Source organism: Canis lupus, chromosome 24 (genome assembly GCF_011100685.1).
Source record: "Canis lupus familiaris isolate Mischka breed German Shepherd chromosome 24, alternate assembly UU_Cfam_GSD_1.0, whole genome shotgun sequence".
NCBI lineage: Eukaryota > Metazoa > Chordata > Mammalia > Carnivora > Canidae > Canis > Canis lupus.
The window spans coordinates 22,279,868-22,294,097 of record NC_049245.1 but is presented as its reverse complement, the minus strand read 5'-3'; the positions used below and the strand labels follow the sequence as shown (position 1 = coordinate 22,294,097).

General features: G+C 37.4%; 1 protein-coding gene and 1 pseudogene across 8 annotated transcripts in view; one reads left to right on the top strand and one right to left on the bottom strand.

Annotated features, from left to right (window-relative positions):
* The window catches only part of ASXL1 (ASXL transcriptional regulator 1), a 78,827-nt gene that overhangs the window by 13,362 nt on the left and 51,235 nt on the right, over positions 1-14,230 (bottom strand). The window lies entirely within an intron of this gene.
* Positions 9,690-9,972, top strand: LOC106557701 (annotated as a pseudogene).

Here is a 14,230-nt window from a genome sequence, read left to right as displayed (position 1 = left end):
ATAAAAAAATAACATTTAAAACATTATAATGGTAAATGCTTCTTTGACAGCTTAGTCACTAAAAGAGAATTTCACTCCTTTAGATTTTTTCCAGAGTCTAGGGGAACCTGGTGTTGATTACAAATCTTTTTTTTTTTTTTTTTTTTTTAAGATTTTATTTATTTATGAGAGACACAGGCAGAGGGAGAAACAGGCTCCATGCAGGGAGCCCGATGTGGGACTCAATCCTGGGACCCCAGGATCACACCCTGGGCATGAAGGCAGGTGCTAAACCACTGAGCCACCCAGGGATCCCTACAAATCTTAATTAAACAAATACTGCCCGCTTGTTTGCAATTCAAACTACCCCAAATTTCCAAAGCCATATATTTTCATTAAGAAGCAAATAGTACAAAAACACTTAAAATGAAAACAAAAGCTGTGATTCTAATTCTGCCTTTTTTTAAGATCCTTAATCTTTCCATATAAACCTCAGACATTTGATATCATAACTTTCCTTTGAACACTGTAGACCTCTGACAAAAATGAACTCAGCTACTGAGAATCATGGGCATTAGATAATATGCCCTCAGACTCAAGACTTTTTTTTTTTTTTTTTTGGCAAGGATATTTTCTCTCAAGAAACTTAAAAAAATAAATAAATAACAGGTAATGAGTGATCTCGCTGAAACCTTATTTAAAAATGTTATGACAGGGACGCCTGGGTGGCTCAGCGGTTGAGTGTCTGCCTTCGGCTCAGGATGTGATCCCGGAGTTCCAGGATCCAGTCCCGCATCAGGCTCCCTGCATGGAGTCTGCTTCTCCCTCTGCCTGTGTTTCTGCCTCTGTGTCTCTCATGAATAAATAAACAAAAACTTTTGCAATAATGTTAAATTCCTGAGTGTGATAATTACATTGCACTTATATAAGGGGAATGCCCCTGGATCAATTGTATATCCCTTGTGTCCTTTCTCTTACTTTTTAAAATGAGGTATAACTTAGAGTACAATGCACAGATCGTAAGTATACTACCTGATGAGTTTGACAAATGCTTATCAAGATACAGGACATGTCCAACATCCCTAAGTCCCTCTGTACTCCTTCCTAGTCAACCTGGACTCTATACTACCCCTCCCTCCCCAGTGAGATGATTGTTCTTCTCTTTTTTTTTTTTTTAAGATTTTATTTATTTGTTCACCAGAGACAGATTGAGACACAGAGACATAGGCAGAGGGAGAAGCAGGCTCCCTGTAGGGAGTCTGATGCAGGACTTGATCCCAGGCCCCCGGGATCATGCCCTGAGCCAAAGGCAGACAGTCAACCGCTGAGCCACCCAGGTGTCCCTTGTATTTTTTATTTTTTTAAGATTTTTGTTTATTTATTCATGAGAGACACACACAGAGAGGCAGAGACACAGGCAGAGGGAGAAGCAGACTCCCCACACGAGGAGCCCGATGCAGGACTCGATCCCAGGACCCTGGGATCATGACCTGAGCTGAAGGCAGATGCTCAACCACATAGCCACCAGGTACCCCAACTGTTCTTATTTCTATCATGAAAAATTACTTTTGCCTATTCATGGCCTTTACAGAAATGGAATCATACAATATATACTCTTTTGTGTCAGTATCTAATGTTAAGGAAATTCATGCGTGCTCTAGTCAGCATTAGAAGCTACTATCTGTTATTACAGAGCAGTATTCATATAGACAAATGTGTTTATCCATTCTCCTATGGAACGACATCTGTATTATTTCCAGATTCGGGTTCTTATGAATACAAAGCTACTATGAACATTCTTGCACACACCTTTTTCTGGACAGGTTTTCATCTCATGTGGGTAAATATTTAGGCACAGAATTGCTGGGCAAGGGACGGATGCTTAAAACAAACAACTTACAGACATTTCCAAAGATTCCCATGGCGGCACTGCATGGAGCTCCAGATGCTCCAAATCCTCATCATATGGTGCTGTCAATCTTACTTTAGCCATGCTAGCGGGATGCAGTGGTACCTCATAGTGGTTTTTTCTTTTCTTTTTTTTTTAAGATGTATTTTTTTATTCATGAGAGACACAGAGAGAGGCAGAGACATAGGCAGAGTTCTCCCTCCTGTGAGGGAGCCTGATGTGGGACTTGATCCCAAGACCCCGGGGATCACGACCAGAGACAAAGGCAAACGTTCAACTACTGAACCATCAGGCATCCCTATTTTTCATTTTTCTGGTAATTAAAGATATTGAGCACTTTTTTATATGCTTACTAGCCATTCTCTTATCTTCCTTTTTAAAATGTCTATTCAAGTCTATTGCACATCTTTAAATTGAGTCATTTGCAGTTCTTTGTTCTGGATCCTTTTAAACACTGATCACGGGCATGCGTTACTTTTACAAACAAACACATTTCAAAAAATTTCACATTTGGAAATAATTTCATATTTACAGAAATGCTGGAAGAGTAAAAGCAGCACAAAGAATACTTGCCTATAGTTTTTACCTATATTCACTTCCTAACACAAATATGCGTTCTTAAAATACACAAAGTATATTAATTTGGCAAGGCAACTGGAAAAAAAGCTAAGGAATACTAATAATAAATAAACCTGAATATTTTCCCATAAGTCAGATTTTTTAAAAAGATATTATTTTTAAGTAATTTCTACACCCAACATGGGCTCAAACTTACAATCCTGAGATCAAGAGGTGCATGCTCTACCACCTGAGGCAGCCTGGCATCCCAAGTCAGATATTTTTAAAAAATAATAAAAGGCACTGTGAATATAACAAGCCCCAAACATGAGTAAAACAGAACACTAAAATTTCAACTGCCCAAGATTACGTTCTGAACTAGAAAAACATATAAACAAATCTCAGGTATGCCTTTTCTTTCTTTGTAGATCTGATAAGCATTTCCTGAGCAAGAAATGAGTATGGTTTCTTAGGGAAGGCTGATTTGAGAGCTGCTGAATATAAATTATTAAAATAAAACTAAGAGCATGCCGACCACTCAACAGCATACTAGAATTTCTAACAATACTTATTAAAAAAAAAAAAAAAAAAGAAGAGATTAGAAGAGACAGAGTGTTCTAATTTCCAGACAGTATAATTATCTACATTGAAGAGCCAAGAGATTCAGACCTAGTAAGAAATTCAGCAAGGTTGTAAGATTCAAAAGCACATTAAAAACTCAGCAATAACATCACCAATTAGAAAATGTAATTTATAAGAACAAAGAATTTAAAATAACTCAGGGACAAATTTCACAAAAGGAATACAATCATCTTATGAAGAAAATAAAACTTTATAAGGAAAGGCTTAAAACTTAAACAGAAAAAAAAAATTTAAACAGAGCCATACCACCTTCTATCTTAAGAAAATTCAACATTGTAAAGATGTCAATTCTCCTCAAAATGATTTGTAAATTCAATAAAATTTCAATGAAGCTTTTTTTTTATATATACAACTTGACTCTGCAAATGAAGACAAGAGCCAAGACACTCTTTAAAAAAAGCAAGAAAAGGGGAGGATCTGCTTTTTTAGAAAGCTCTGGTAACTGAGCAAAGAGAATGACCACTACAGGATATGGGGTTTCTTTGGAGAGTGACGAAAACGTTCTGGGATCAGACAATGGCGATGATTGCATGACTTTATGAATACACTAATAGCCACTTTCTGTGAGTTCCATCTTGATGAAGCTGGGATAAAAATGTCTTACTGAATTTAACTGATAGTTCTGAAAAACATGAATGACTTTAATCGGAATCCATAAAAGCCACATAAAAACTATTAACGTGTACAGAAAGTTTATAGATCTAAAGGTAAACTTCAACGATAGACAATGGAGGCACAATAGTCTGTGAGGTTTTAATTTTGCTATATGAATCCTAAAGAGGAATTAAAACTAGCAAAGCAACCTCTGTGTATGCTTGAGAAAAGATTTCATCATTTTAAAAAAATAATGTAAAAAAAGTTCTATTGAATTTGAACTCCATTAGCATTATCACAAGCAGTTTCAACATTATAGCTGTCAAAGAAAGAAAAGAGCTGTTATTTAAAAAATGAACACTCTTGGAGTACAGTTAAAGAGAAAAAAACTGTCTGAGTTCTTCTTAAAGACAAAAAAGAAGCTTCCATCAACCAGATATAAAACAAACTCTCATCTATGATTTGCCACCCACCACTGTAAAGCTTCTAGTCAATGGTAAGGTGACCACAGATCCATGATCTCCCTCTCCTGAAACCTTGGATCTAGATGGGCTTTAGAATTCAGGACTTCTTTAATTTGGTGGTGGTAATACATTGCATATAGTTTTAATTATCATATATTAACACATGTTAATATTTTTTGAAATAACATGTATGGATATACCAACTAAAATAGCCTTATCAGTCCCAGAGTTTTGCCTCCAAATGAGTTTAGACAAGGCACATTTTACTGTCAAATGACTTAGGAAAAACAGTTTTCAGTTCTCAAAATATTTTAGATTTTAGAGGCACCTGGGTGGCTCAGTAGGTTGGGCCTCAGATGCCTGGTTTCAGCTCAGGTCATGAGATCCACGCTCAGCACAGTCTGCTTGAGATTCATTCCCTCTACCCCCGTTCTTTTCCCCACCTCTGCTCATGCTCTTTCTCTCTCTCTCAAATAAATAAATAAATAAAATCTTTTTAAAAATTAATGAAATGTTTTCATCAAGCCTCAGAGAAAGCCTCCAAAATCACCTCCATTTTACCCATTAAAACATTAAGGAAGTAGTCCTCTGGAAAAATTCTCATGCATTTGCACATGGAGACTACAAAAGTGAAAAAGAAATTGCTGCAGTGGTGTTTGTAATCGTAAAACAACAACAACAACAAAAAACACAGGGCACCTGGGTGGCTCAGTGGTTGAGCATCTGCCTTTGGCTCAGGTCGTGATCCCGGAGTCCTGTGATCAAGGCCTTCATCAAGCTCCTTCAAGGAGTCTGCTTCTCCCTCTGCCTATGTCTCTGCCTCTCTCTGTGTGTCTCTCATGAATAAATAAATAAAATCTTAAAAAAAAACAAAAAACCTAGGCATCCATAACATCAGGTATATTGATATGATACACTATTAAACAGTAGTTGAAAGAAATAAAAATACACCTATATAAACAAAGAGATCACACATTTTTAATGGATTTATGTGAATAGGAAGGATACACATAAATGATAGTGGTTGCTACAGGGAAGGAACAAGGGCCATAGTCCTGGGTGGCAGGTGGAGGGGTAGGGACCAGGTAGGGTCTGGTATGGATGTCATGGTCATTTCCCACTTTCTTTGCACAAAGGCTTGAGCTTCCATTTAAACATGGCAAAATGGACCTAAGACTTCTAAAGAAGTCTCTTTAGAATGACCCTAAGGGAATAATAAAGGTATCAATGGACAAAGGGAAAGGGGGAGGAAAAGGCAGCAGATGAGAGATGCCGACAGAATTTTGGAAGATGGATAGCAGGAAGACAGGAACTGACTCAGCAGGGAAAAAGAAAGCTGTCATTTGAGGCTGCAGAGGTCAAAGCCAAAAAGTTGGCCAGTTAGTACTGCAAAACCCCCAAGAGGGCAGTGATTAAAGGTACCAGAAACCACTGCACACAGGGACGAGGCATGGGAATGAAAACAGAACTGGTTGGAAGTCTGATTCAGAAGTTCGACCCCTCAGGTCCCCTCTCTGTACCCAAATCATTAAGCAATATCCATCTCTAGACTCAGAAGAAAATAGGAGACTTAATTCTAATTAGACTGAACCAGAGAGGGTCCAGAATAGAAGACACCAGCTCAAGGAGTGAGGGAGGAAGTGAGATGCTTCACTCTAAACAGGAGCAGTAAGTCAAAGACCATATCCAAAACAGGGACACCATCAGCTCCCTTCTCCAAATTGGCTCCCAAAGCTTTCCTAATAAAGTAGCTCTACAATCCCAGCCCTAGCCTGCTCTCAAGTGGCTGGCAAGAGAGAAAAGGATTTCTCTTCCCAGAAAAAGTGACCAGTCTATCAGAAAACACCTTCTGGTAGATAACTGGGGATTCCAAAAAAATAAAAATAAAAAAGCATCTGGGTTCCCACTATCTATCACATCCAACAAATAGTGCCCACAGAATCTGCCAATTCTCTCACTGTGAGTGACCTATCCAGGGCCACCAGATATTTGAGGACAACTGTCATATGAAACAGCAACCAAAAACAAAAAGGCATGAAAGGAAACAGAGATAATGAAGATTTCATAGTAAATGTTCTCAAAGAGCCCCCAAACAAAAAGTACAGAATGCTATTTAAACAAATAAATAAGGGGATCCCTGGGTGGCTCAGCGGTTTAGCGCCTGCCTTTGGCCCAGGGCGTGATCCTGGAGTGGAGCCTGTTTGGAGGGCTCCTGGCATGGAGCCTGCTTCTCCCTTCTCCTGTGTCTCTGTCTGTCTGTCTGTCTGTCTCTCTCTCTCTCTCTCTCTCTCTCTGTGTCTATCATAAATAAATAAATAAATCTTTAAAAAAAAAAACAAATAAGGGAACATCAGTGAATGTGAGCAATCTGCTAGAAATACAAAATGATACAAAACAAAACCCCCTGAAACAACAACAAATAGGTTATATTCCAAAGAACTGACTCAGAAGAAAAAGAAAATTGGTTACATCAAGAAAGTCCCACATCAAACAAATAGAAGTTCCAAGAAGAGAAAACAGAAAAGATAGTAATGCAAGAAGTTTTCCCAAAATGAAAAGACCTGAGTTTCCAGGTTTATAAAGCAAAATGCCCTGCACAATAAATGAAAAAAGACCCATTCCACAGCACTGCACCATACAATTTCAGAAAGAGAACTGAAAGAGACCCTAAAATCTTCCATTCAGAAAGAACACATCACATACAAAAGAATCAGAATGGCATTGATGTTTCTCAAGAGCAGTTTTAAAGAAAATAATATTCTCTTTAATATATATATATATTTATTGATTTTAGAGAGAGAAAGCGCAGAGGCACAAGTGCGGGTGGGAAGGAGCAGAAGGGGATAGAGTCTCAAGCAGACTGCGCTGAGCACAGAGCCTGACTCAAGATTCAATCTCATGACCCTGAGATCATAACCTGAGCTGAAAGCAATAGACAGACATTTAACCAACTGTACCAACCTGGGTGCCCCAGAATGTAATATTTTCTACATTTTGTTCTAAAGTTTTATTTATTTAAGTAATCTCTACAGCCAGTGTGGTACTCAAACCCATGTCCCAGAGATGGAGTCACTGCTCTTCTGACTGAGCCAGCCAGATGCCCTTCTAAAATTCTTAAGTCAAACCAATAATACAGCTTGGAACACAGGATAAAGATATGTGAGGTTTCAAACTGTTAACCTTCTATGCACCTATTCTTGGGAAGCAACTGGAGAATCTGTTACACAAATGAATATCAATAAAGAACAAACCAAACTAAAACAAAAATTATATCCAAACAAGAGCTAGGAGAGAAACTATATCTACAGGAGACAAGTAAAAAGAATTCCCAAGGTGGTGATGAAAGGAAAGCCCGGGAAAACTGTACATCAAACAGGGTAATCAACTCACTCCAATTTGCCTGGGACTTTCTCAGTTTTAGCACTAAAGTTCTGTGCCCCTGGAAATTTCTCAGGAGATTGGCCCCTCTACAAACAAGGAATAGGATAAATGACAGCTCCAGGACTGACCTTCAGAAGGAAGAGTGAAACTGAGGTGTCTGACCACATCAAAAGAATTTTATCACTATTAACAGCATTAGCTTCATCTTTTGTTTGTAATCTATTTTGCTTTTTCCTGCTCTTTATTATTTTATTTACTATTTTTAAGTTTGTGAAAGATAATATAGTTATAAAACCCAAACTATATAAAAGGTTATGCTCAGAGAATTGACACTGCCCTCAACCCTTCTCTTCCCATTTCACCTCCAAATGTCCACTTCGTTCCCATCCATCCCCTGTTGGGTAAACCATCTTATCAGTTTCTGGTTTCTTCTTCTAGTGGCTCTTTTTTGCACAAATGATAATATGCACATCCATTTTATTTCCCCTTTATTCTTAGACAAACAAATTGCATGCCATACACAGTATTTAGCACTTGCTATTTTCATCCAACCATATATTCTGGAAATCATTCAATCATTTCATAGACAGTCTTCATTCTCTTCTCAGCTGCATAAAAATCCATGACGCAGATGGACCAAAGTTTATTGATGCACCCATTCCCCCATGTACTGGCACTTAGGTGGCTTTTAACATTTCACAAATAGAAATACTACTGTCTTGAACAACCTCATGAATCTGTACTTTTGTGTTGTTAAAAGGTGCATCTTCGGGGTAAATTCCTGAAGTAGAAATGCTGAGTCAAAGATTAAATGCAAATGTAATTTGGTTAATGTGAAATTCCCCTCAAAAAAATTGCATGGATTTGTATTCCTAACCAATGCAGGAGAGAGCCTGTTTTCCCACAGCCTTGAGAAGAGAAACTATTGTGATACATATAAGCAGAAAATGTTAAAGTATTTCAAATGATTAACAGAACCACACTGAAGGAGGACAGGAGTGGATCTAATCCAAATAACTTTTGAACACGCTATTTTAACTATGTACACTTGGGCTCAAGAACTAAAACTATAAACAGTGAGCTCTCTTTTTACTAGATTTGTTTTTCACAATGGAATGGGCTGGGAGTTCTGAAATAATTAAATGTTTATTCTGAACTGAGCAAATGATCAAAGTAGATAACGCGAGTCAGGATTCTCACTGCTGGTGCAGCAAGTTATAAATACGGAAAGGGGTAAAGCTAGAACGAACCCTGCAGTAGGAGATGAGAATTGAAGACATCAGTATGAACCAACATATGTAAAGACAGACAGATACAGACATAGAAGTACATATCATGTACACTATTTTGAACTAAGAGGATCCTGAGATCCCTGGGAAAATGGCTGATTCCAAAGCAGGAGCTGGAAAATATAAGTTAAACCCAGACACATCTTGCTGGGCCAGAAAGCAAAGAAATAAAAAAAATGTTTGGAATGAGGGGGACCTGTTAGGACACAAAAGCCATGGTGAAGGGAGTCCCAATGGCCACCTCTGCACAATTCATGCATTAAAGCTAATGACAGTAACCGATAACTCAATAGTTAAGTAAGAAACCATAAATCCATAATGAATAAACAAATAAGGGAGAGAAGAAGGCTCTTCCTTACTGCAGAATTTCAATTAACAAATGTCAAATAAATTTTTAAAAATTGCCACTTGACAACAATCAGAATAGTGACCGTTTTAGGCAAGACTCATTCACCTGGGGATGCTAAAACTAGTGGTTGAAAGTTTGATGAGAAAAAAAAAAAAAAAAGAAAGTTTGATGAGGCTAATTATATAAACTCAAAGTATCGTTTCACAAGATGCTTCTTATTTACAATGGAGAAAATGGCAGACAACCACCTCAACCAAGTGACTGAAGTTATTATGAGAAATCAGACAAAAAGCAATTGTTTGTCTTCTAATGTACCAAGGACAGCATTGCTCCTGAAATATTTCTGTCAAAAACTTATTACTTGAATCTAATAGTGAAAAAACATCAGACAAACCCAGACTGGGGAGCTTTGTAGAAAGTAACTGTTCTTCTTCTGCTACTCCTGGTGTTGCTTATGTGCTTAGTCAGTATGGACCTGGTACCTCTTTGGTGAAGTGACAGCTGAGGGAACTCAGGCACTTGCTATGACCACTGCAAAGCCCAAGGAGTGAGTCAAGCCTGAGAGCAACGATCATATTCACTCCAAGGTGGCATGGTAGGATGGTTCTGTGGTGCACTTTAAAAAGTATACATACACCACTTTGTAAACTCATGAAAGCCTATTATCAATGACAGGGTTTGTCAATGAGGCAGATCAGATTCCAATTTGAAGGGCAGCCAATCAACGAAAAAGACACACTTGCACAGTAGGAAATGGAGAATAAAGATACAACTGATGTGTTCTAGCAGCAGACAGGTGTCTATTAAGAAGGGAACCTGTTACTTTACTCTAAAGCTCTGCTCCTACAGACCAAGAAGACATTCACAATGAGAAAACTACAATTTAGTTCAACTAACTACATACTACTACAGTATAGTTTTCTCGATTCTTTCATTTTCCTCTTCCCTATTCCTTATTATTCATAAAGTAACTGTGTGTGTGCACAAGCATATTGCATTTCTTAAAAAACTAAATGGATAATGGTGTATTTTGATCAACATAAAGTAGAAATGCAATGAGGAAAAATACTGCTTCTGTGACAATACCCCTTTCTCCATAGTAGCATGCTTATTAAACTCTTATCTTTATATTCTGGTAAATTATTTTGTCTCACTGTTTAACAAAAAAAGAACATGAAAATCCTTGAATTCCTTGTTCAATTATGGAATTTTAATGTTTTTCATTTATCATTGTAAAACCAAGGTGAATTTTATAACAGTTTTTGTACATAGCTGTTACATGTAAGACAATCTGTTTTTAAGCAGGGATAAATTACTCTAAAAAAAATGAATCCTGGATACTTTTCAAATCAAGCATCGTGTTGTTTAAACAAACTTATTTTTTTTTAAGATTTTATTTATTTATTCATAGAGATGCAGAGAGAGAGAGAGACAGAGAGACAGAGAGACAGAGACACAGGCAGAGGGAGCAGCAGGCTCCATGCAGAGAGCCCGAAGTGGGACTCGATTCAGGGTCTCCAGGATCACGCCCTGGACTGCAGGCAGCGCTAAACTGCTGTGCCACGGGGGCTGCCCAAACAAACTTATTTAAAAAATAAAAGTACAGGGATGCCTGGGTGGCTCAGCGGTTGAGCATCTGCCTTCAGCTCAGGGCATGATCCCAGGATTCGGGATAGAGTCCCACATTGGGTTCCTGTGAGGATCTTGCTTCTCCCTCTACCTGTCTCTTACTCTCTCTGTATCTCTCATGAATAAATAGATAAATCTTTTAAAAAATAATAATAAAATAAAATAAAAGTACATGGCCTGTACTCAAAAAATACTAAGGTCACAAAAGACAAAATTTGTGGGAACTTTTCCAGATTAAAGGAAATGAAAGAGACTTGACCCAAAAAATGCACCATGTGATTCAGGACTGGATATACCCTCAAACATAATTTTATAACTAGCATTAGTAAAACAAGAGGCAAAATTTGAATGAAGTATGTAGATTAGCCAGCAAGCAGTACTATATCTATGTTAATTCTCTGATTCTGATAATTACAATGTGGTTATGAAAGAGAATCTCCTTGTTTTTAGTAAGTAAGTAGAGATAAAAGGACATTATGTCTGCAACTTACTTTGGCAAGAATAAAAATAATATGCGGAGAATGACAAAGCAAATACAATAATATGAGAAATTATGTAAAAAAATTTTTAAAGAATCAACCGAATACATTAAAGAAAAAAACAAAAAATTTAAAAATCATTTCCACTTGCAATAGCATCAAAATTTTAAAATACTTTAAAGAAAAAAAAATACTTTAAAGATTTCAAAAAACAGGTAAGACCTCAATGGAAACCATAAAACACTGCTAAAAAGAAAAAAAGAAATCAAAGACAACCTAAATCAATAGAGAGATATACCATGTTCATAGATGGGAAAAATCAGTGTCAAAATGCTAATTTTCTGAAAACTGAACTGTAGATTCAGTGCAACCCCAATCAAAACTCCAATAAGCATTGCTTTAGAAAAAACTGAGAAGTTGATTTTAAAATTTGTTTGAAAACTTAAAGGACCAAGAACAGTCAAAACAATCTTGAAAAAGAACACTCATACTACTAATAATACTACCTGATTTCTTGACTTACTAAAATCAAAAGGTTATGATATTGGAATAAAGGTAAATAGATCGATGGAATTGAATACCAAAACATATCTAGATATATACAATTTTTGACAAAGGCACCAATCTATTCAATGGGGAAAGGCTTCCACAAATAAGGCAACTAGGTAGCTAGATAAACAAAATCCTAAAACTTGAACCACTATCTCAAATTACAACCAACAGTTAATTTGGATCACAAACCTCAATGTAAGAGCCAAAAATACAAAGTTTTTAGAAAGAAATATAATAAAATATAACTGTGTTGGGGACACCTGAGTGGCTCAGTTCGTTAAGCATCCAACTCCTGATCTCAGCTCAGGTCTTGATCTCCGGGCCTTCATGCTGGGCTCCATGCCCAGCATGGAGCCTATCTTAATTAATTAATTAGTGTTACTGGATAGGTTTCTAGAAACATTAACTATGTATTTCTTAACGTGATAAAACAGATTTTTTTCAAAATTGAAAACTTCTATCACCGACACCTCAATAAAAATTTTAAAAAGGCAATGAACAGACTGGAAAAAAAGTATTTACACGACATAGATCTGACAAAGGAGTTGCATCCAAAGTAGATTTTTAAAATTCTACAAACAAAAAACAAAAAGACCAACTTTTTAAATAAAGACAATTGATTTATTTAAGAGACAGAAAGTGAGTGGGAGGGAGAGAGAGAGAGAAGCTGAAGCAAACTCCGAGCTGAGCTCAGAGTTGGGACACCCAACTGACCAGGTGCCCCAAGACAAAGTATTTTTTTAAAAGGGAAAAGCTGCCATATTTTTTTCCCAAACTAATCTTTCTTACACTAGAGGGAGAAGAGGAGCCCTGGTGACCAAAAGTAGGATATCAGACCCCAAGTGGGGCCAAGAAGGTCTCCATGCACAAGGGTGGCATAGTGTTGGAGACTGAGCTCAAGAAGGGTAAAATGCCCCAACCAAGTATGACAAGGGGCAGGGTATCAAAGCCAAGCTGGGTGAGGAGGGTAATTTATTTGAGAGGGCACTGGTGTGGGCAATCAGAGCCTTAAGCTAGTAAGGCAGTCATCCCTGGGGACCAATAAAATATAGGGTGTTGGGAGTCCAAGAGGGATAAAGAGAACATCTTTGTCAGGGAAAGATATCAATAGTGATGGGATAGGAAATTATGTAAGAGGATGGGAGGACTAAACAAGTAAATATATTAAGTAACCGGAAAAATAGCTAGATTTCTTACTGTTGGAGAAGGTAGTTACAAATATGGACAAGGAGAACTCTTTAGAATGAACCCTCTGGGCTTGATTAGAATTTGTGGTACTGGTGTAAAGTCTTGGTTTTTAACATGTTCAGATAAAGACAGACATAAATATAGATATAAGTGCATATATGTATAAGTATGTATATGCATGTATATGCCCAAATTTTCCTTAGTCTCTTCTCACTGGGAGGAACTGGTATCAGCAACACCCCAATCACAGCAAGCACATCTAGAACCTAAATCTTGGCTTCTGAATACCATTATATACTAAAAGAGCCAGGACTCAATGGAGAAAAGACCAATATTAAGGGCTAAGGCAGGGAAAGTACACAGTGAACCTACATCACCTTTCTGATAATAGCTGTCCAAGAATGATGAGAATATGTCAAGGGACACAGAAGCCAGATCAACAAAATCCTTAACCAGGCAAGTTAGTAACACTTGGAACAGCTAAATAAGTAATAACAGATTATAACTCACTGAATAAAATAGAAAACCATGATTTTATACAGATATAAACAAACTGAAATTTAGAAGGAGAATGGGATATTAGAGCTCCCCAGGGAAAAGAGGGGAGTTTCACAGTGATTAAGACTAGCAGATGCTACCTTAACTAAGCGGTAAAAGTGGATATGAGTAGTTGGACAAGTTGAAATCAAGAGCCATCTGAGAGGATGCACTAAGAACACAGCATTACTTTTCTGATACACCTGATGAAGATACATAACCTGAATCTAATCATGAGAAAATCTAAGAAAACCCAAACTAAGCAACATCCTATGAAATAACTGGTCTGTAATCTTCAAAAGAGTTAAGGTCATGAAAGTCAAAGAAGATGAAAGGACTGTTCTGCATTAAGGAGACCAAACACTTATGACAACTACAGGTAACATATAATTCTGAACTAGATCCTTCAGGCATAAAGGACATTACAGGGACAATCAGCAGAACTTTAATGGAATCTGAGGATTAGATGATAAAAGTATCTCACTGTAGTTTTCTGAATTTGATGGATGTATTGTGGACATGCAGCAACACGTCCTTTTTCCTGTGTCTAGCTGACACACAATGTTACATTTCCTGTGTCTAGTAGACATACAATGTGACACAATAGGGATGCCTGGGTGGCTCAGCAGTTGAGCATCAGCCTTTAGCTCAGGGTGTGATCCCAGAGTCCCACATCGGGC